Raw genomic sequence first — 6,000 nt, forward strand, 5'->3', positions numbered from 1 at the left:
CACTGAACTACCCGCTGAAATGGCCGGGACCCTGTCTCGGCTCCTCAGCAAAAAACCTGAATGAGTGGTTGCGAGCCAGCTCCTTTTATACCCGTATGTCCGGGGGAGTGGTATGCAAATTCCACTCGCCAATTCCCATTGGCCTTTTCTCAAAGATCAGAGGTGTTTGGGTCTCCCAAGGGTGAGCCCTAGTTTCACTACATCGACAAAACGTATCATTCCCTCTATCAGGAAACGGAGGTTACGAAAGTAAACAGGACGTTTTAATCATTGCAGAAACTACACAAGGCCATATGATTGCTTAATGATAAAAAGATTGGCCCTTCCAGGAGCAATAATTAATACACATGAGACAGTGCATAGTGTCACACGCACAAACACAAAACATCCATGTGACACCAAAACAATGCAATAAACATTAACTACACTACATAAAGTTCAACACCCCAATGTACATGTGATATTAAAAATAAGAACAAATATAACTCTTCCCATAAAATACAATGAAATGTGATGCAGTGACTTTTGCAAACGCCTGATTGTTGTTTTTTTTAACATAATTTTAACAGTAGTTTACCATAAAAATTACATGTATTCTCTTGTTAAATATAATATATATTTGTGTGGTAAAATGAACCTTTATACATCTAAAAAAAAAAAACACATATTGTTAACAATATTTTGCAGTAAATTATATAGTCTTGTTAAATATATTATAATTTTTACCGTACATGATATGGTTACTACCCGTTAACCAATAACATTTTTTTTTCTGTAAAATATTTACTTTTTTACTGTTAAAATTACTTATCTGCATGTCTAGCTTAAGGTATCAAATATTTTAGAATTGCTTTGTGTGTCTATTGCAACACACATGAAATCAAATTGAAATGTATTGATTTCTCAATGAAAATGTATTTTTTGCACTTTTGATTTGCACTTTTGTATGGTAATACAATTGTTCCACAAATTACTTAAAACAGCAGTACATTTTCTTTATGGATATATTTGGGTAATCATGCCCATGATATTTAGGCTTACTGTGAGATTCTCCTAACCATACATTGCTTTTAGCCTTACTGTCATTCTCTGCTCCTAGCTCCGGTGGTACCGGAGACCCCCTTGATGGAGGCCCCTCTGCTCCTTGCTTCAGTGGTTCTGGAGACCCCCTCGATGGAGGCCCCTCTGTTCCTAGCTCCGATGGTTCCAGAGACCCCCTCGAAGAAGGCCCCTCTGCTCCTAGCTCCGGTGGTTCCGGAGACCCCTCGATGGAGGTCCCTCTGCTCCTAGTTTCGCTCGTTCTGGAGACCCCCTCGATGGAGGCCCCTCTGTTCCTATCTTCGGTGGTTTCAGAGACCCCTCAATGGATGCCCCTCTGATCCTGGCTCCATTGGGCCCGGAGACACCCTTGACGGCCCGCCCGCTCCTCCTCCTGTGGCTCTGCGTGCTCCTCCTCCAGCTGCTCTGCCTCTTTAGCTTCCTGCGGCACTGCCCCTGAACTTCCTGTGGCTCAGCCTCTTGAGTCTCCTGCGGCACCACCCTCTGAGCCCTTGCCTCCTGCAGCTTCATCAAGGGAGTATCCATCCCTGGCAGCTCTGCCCTCAGAGTTTTTACATTCAGCAGCTCCGCCCCCTAAGCCTCTGCCTCCTGAGGCTCTGCCCCCTGACCCTCTGCCAGTTCCGTCCTGGTCTCCTGATCCTCCGGCAGTTCCATCTTGTTATCTGGATATTCCACCAACTCCGCCCAGGCCGTTGAACTCCGCTCCCTTTCAGGAGCCACTTTCCTGTCCTCCTGCCCTCTATGCCTGTCTCCGGGGTCTGCTTCGTTGTCTTTCCTTATTCTTTTTTGGCTTCATGAGCCACCCTTTGGTGTGTGTGTGTGTGGGGGGGGGGGGGGGTGTTCTGTAATGTCATTCTTGTGCCCCCCCACCACCATAACTCTTACTTTGACATTTATAAGAGACTCCAAGTTTGAAGTTTTGTGTTTCCCTCTTATGTCTGTCTTCCTATCCCTTGCCCTAATTCTATTCCAGGTGTTCCTTGTCTCCTTGTTAGCCCTAGTGTGTGTATATATATATATATATATCCTCTTGTCCCTTGTTCTGTTGTTGGTTCTTGTTTGTATGTAGAGTGTTGTAAGCCAGCATACGGCTGTTGAGTTTGTTTACCATCTTCGTTGTATTCTCTTTTATTTATTATTAAAGTTCTGTATTTGAATCCTCTCTCTTGACTCATCCCTACACAAACACATACAGCTCTGATTTGTGTAGACATTTGGTAGGTGGAGGGGGCAACCATGATTACAATAATATGGAGATTAATTCTTATAGATTCTATAGAGATCAATACCTGTATAAGAAGAGTAAATATAGTACCTTACAGTATGTGTAACTTGAAACAAAAACATAGTATCTGTCAGCCATATATCTCTGTGATCTTTTTTTCTCACCTTTAGGAAATCTCCTTATCACATTTCATTTCCTGTATTTGATTTACAGTAAAAGTGTAAGCCTATCACTATGGAAACAAGCTGCTGTAATAATGTCATGCATCAAATAAAGGGATGAGAACTAAGCACAACAATACAAAAAGCAAATGGATCATACAATTGATTTATAACCTGTCAGCAACTATAAAGTTGCTATTTTATGCCCTAATTTGTTGTTTTTGCATGGCTGGATGATGCTGTCATTTTAACATATGGTTTAGTCTTGTCAGAATTGCAGCGGGGGATTCATTATTTTCTAATATCCCTGTCACAGCTGTCCATGGTGATGTAGCTTTGATAGAAGAAAATGAGCAACTAACAAGTCATGAAATCCATTAAAATGGGTCAAGGCCATGATTCAAGATAAAAGGGAATCAATGTGTTGCTTATATGTTTATGTGTGAGGCCTCAGAGGAAAAGCCATGAAAAATGGATGAGCGAAGCCACCAAGATATGCCTACTACTACCACCAGCAGCACCACCACACTACAGCCGCCAACCTTTCTATTTATCAGTCCAACACTTCCCCTTCCCCCATCGACTTCACTGCACATCTGTTATTATTACCCACCCACATATTCTTCTTCCTCCTCCTCCAAGCTCAGGCTTTTGCACCCAGCATTTCAAATATTCCTGATGAGGTGAGGTTGCTGCCTATGTTATCACTGCATTTATTTATTTTTTGCCTAATGACATGACATTTTCCAGCTAAGAGGGCATTGGGTGGTGTAGGGAGACTCTTCAGCCACACTGTCTATATTACTCCCATTTTCTCTATTAAAATCACACACACTCACAATATATACCTACCAACTTACAAGTTATACCAGGTATACAAATGCATCCACAGCTATCTATTTAGGACTTTACTAAAATAAATAAATAAATAAAATGGGTTCAATTTACTTAATTAAAAAACTAAAGAAATACAATTCTGAAACATCTTTCCATTTAAATTTGATTTTACTTCAATCATTTGAGATGGGACTACGTTAATACTTTTTGTGTTGTTAATGTAGCATTGATGAAACAGGGCAGGGTATTTCCCTTTTCCAGCATGCTTTGCATGGGACTCGATAGAGTGAATGTTAAAAGTCAGTGTTATTTTATGTGTTTTTGGGCAAGATGAATATAAAGGATACTTGTTAGTGTTTAAAATTTTGTGGGTTGTCATTATGGTAAAGAATGGAGCTTGTGCTAACGATGAGGACAGATAGACATAGCCCATGAATTTGAATGCTTGCTTAATTGAGCAATTGCTGTGCTATCCATAACATTTTTACTTAACTACACTTAATCTGTGGTGCATCCAACCAGCATGTTTTTAGCATGCTAACATTCACTTTCACTAGTTAGGAAACAAAGAAATTTGTGAGTGTTTAGAGTTACATTGACACTTCTAATTTTGTGGGGTTTACCCAATTCAGCTAGGTTCTTTCTACTCAGTGCTTGTGTTGAGATTACATAGTAATTTTAAGTAAAAAAACAAACAAACAAAAACTAATTTAAAACATGAGGAACCGCAATCCACAAATAAATCAAATTAAGCCAAAGAGCTATTTTTTGAATGTTGGAAATGGCACTATACTGTAGGTCCTTAGATACAAAAAAATTACACCTCAATCACATTACTAACTGCAGTTTGTAAATCAGTCAAAATTAACTTAAAATAGATTTTATTTGTTATATATATATATATATATACACACACACACACACACACACACACACACACACACACACACACACACACACACACAAGTCTGCAGGCTGAGTGCCGTAGTTCATCACAGAAGTGCTGATTTAGGGCCGAGATTGTGCGTATGATATTGCTTATTTACAACTGTTCAATGAACAACTACATTTTTAAAAATGAACGCATTTGTGCATGGAACTACTTTATTACGCAGCGGATCAGAATCTGCCATTGCTGTTTCAAACCAAATGATGCATCCAAGCATTCGTAAGTAATTAAAAAATGTCACTTCAGAAATAGTATCACGGCTTGTGCTGTTTCTAACAAGTTATTGGATAAACAAGGATGGATGATGTGAGTGTGTGTGTGTGAGAGAGAGAGAGAATGTGTGATCACCTGCCACACCCAAGATCAGCTTTCTCAGTGAAAAATAGCGTCCAAGCGGGGATATTTCTACTTATTTCCTGGTAGTAGATGCGCAAGAGGTATTCACTATAGAAACCACAATGTCCTCCACCATTTTAAACAGTGTGCCCACTCTAATGTGGAAAGTCTGATAAGAAGCAACTTTTTGTGTAATTAATCAGTCTGTTGTGTCTCTCGGCTGTGATGAGCCGTAATGCTGAAGTTGTTCGTTTAAAGCTTTTTCCTAGCTTTAGAAGTAATACGAGCGATCACAGTGTGTTGTATGTAAACACTGGCTGATGCAAAATTCACTTCACGTCACCTAACTGGCTCATATTGCACATTAAAAAGTTATTTTGCCACCACCAGCTGGCTAACATATATAATGTAAAAACAATACCTGTAAAAAAAAGACAAACAGTAGCTCTTAAAGGGGTCATATAATGGTACATGCACTTTTTCAAGTTGATTGTACTGAAATGTGTGTGTTGGCTGTGCCTGTACACAACCATCCTATTATGATAAAAATCCATCCAGTGTTTTTGTTTTAATCTCCTTATATATTTTCCCCTGCCTCAAATCGAGCCGTTCACACGGCGTCACGTGACGTCACACGGTCGGACGCCCCTCCCAGGATTGTTGATTGACAGCAGTGTTTCAACACAGACCCGCCCTCGCTCGTGAGCGAGCTGTCAATCATGTCCGTCATCATTGTTGATACACTGGAGCATATTGGCGCCTAAGCGATTGTGGTGTTCTGTTCTTCGGTGTGTCATAACGAACACAGAAGTCATTTTGATGTTCCTAAATCTGAACCGCTGAAGACGCAGTGGCTGAGTTTTGTTTACGATGGGAATATTCCCCACGAGCAACGTCAATGCGTTCATGTTTGCGCGAATCATTTTTCACCAGACTGCTTTATAAACGAGGGTCAGTATAAAGCTGGTTTTGCTAAGAAGCTGCTGCTGAAAAAAGATTCGGTACCAACTATTTATATTCCCTCTGCACCTCCAGAAGAAGTAAGTGTAACGTTTTATTAACCTTTATATTAATCTTTGCAAATCGCTAACCCTAACGGAGGGGCGGGGTGACCAAAGCTCATTATCATTTAAAGTCATATGCACTAAAACGGCGTGCTGAAAACAGAGCTGTTTCTGAGCAGGTAAAATTAGTGTTTTCTTAAAATACTAATGAGAATTTTTAATAAAAGTATATTACAAAGTTTTCATTTAGACCCTAAAGATTCATATTAACTTGTACAAAAATGGCATTATATGACCCCTTTAACAAATATGCACTGGTCTTACACTTCAGTTTAGAATGGCACGAATACTAGCGGATTTAGGTATAGGCGACATGGGCAAACGCCCAGGGCGACATCTTGCCGGCAATGCCGGGGGGCGGACAAAAGT

This window comes from Xyrauchen texanus, chromosome 30 (assembly GCF_025860055.1).
Source record: "Xyrauchen texanus isolate HMW12.3.18 chromosome 30, RBS_HiC_50CHRs, whole genome shotgun sequence".
In the NCBI taxonomy this organism is placed as follows: domain Eukaryota; kingdom Metazoa; phylum Chordata; class Actinopteri; order Cypriniformes; family Catostomidae; genus Xyrauchen; species Xyrauchen texanus.